We start from the raw sequence: 695 nt of genomic DNA on the forward strand, positions 1-695 counted from the left end.
TTCATACTTTCTCAGTTTTCTTTCTTTTTCTCTACTTACATGTCTGCTAAATTTTCTCTTTCCTTTTCTGTATATATATATACTGTATATATATATATACATATACACTGTATATATATATATTTTTTTTTCATTCATTGCCAGACGCCATGTATCCCACACGGGGTGGCCAAGGGCTTAGAGTTAATTGTTTTACAGGGAGGGGGACTAATCCTCCACCAACCCCACTAGACACGTAGGGATGCCAACAGCATCTGGTGTTCCCAGGCGGTCACCCATCCAAGTACTAACCAGACCCAACGTTGCTTAACTTCGCTGATCGGACGGGAAGCGGTGTACTCAACGTGGTATATATATATATATATATATATATATATATATATATATATATATATATATATAAAAAACAAATTAGGCCACATTTCAATTCCATTTCCTCTGGCATTTTTCTTTCTTTGATCTGAATTTGTTTCCTTGTCTTGTATTCTCTCCACTATTATCAATTACCTCCAGCTTTCATACTTCTTCACCATACTTTTTTATTCCGTTTCCTTCGTATTTCATTGTATTTGTATGACTTTCCCGTTAACACAGCGTACCATCTCATCCTTCAGTTGCTCCCGTATCTTTGCGTATTCTCGTCTTTCTCTGCTTCCATGTCTCCTTATTTAACACTTTTTTCGTGTGTTTAATCA

General features: G+C 36.0%; 1 pseudogene; it reads right to left on the bottom strand.

The window, feature by feature from the left end:
• Nucleotides 1–242: 242 nt before the first annotated feature.
• LOC145392765 (5S ribosomal RNA) lies at nucleotides 243–361 on the bottom strand (annotated as a pseudogene).
• Nucleotides 362–695: the final 334 nt, after the last annotated feature.

This window comes from Coenobita brevimanus, chromosome 2, assembly GCF_032717465.1.
Source record: "Coenobita brevimanus isolate Jiangsu-jjx chromosome 2, ASM3271746v2, whole genome shotgun sequence".
NCBI lineage: Eukaryota > Metazoa > Arthropoda > Malacostraca > Decapoda > Coenobitidae > Coenobita > Coenobita brevimanus.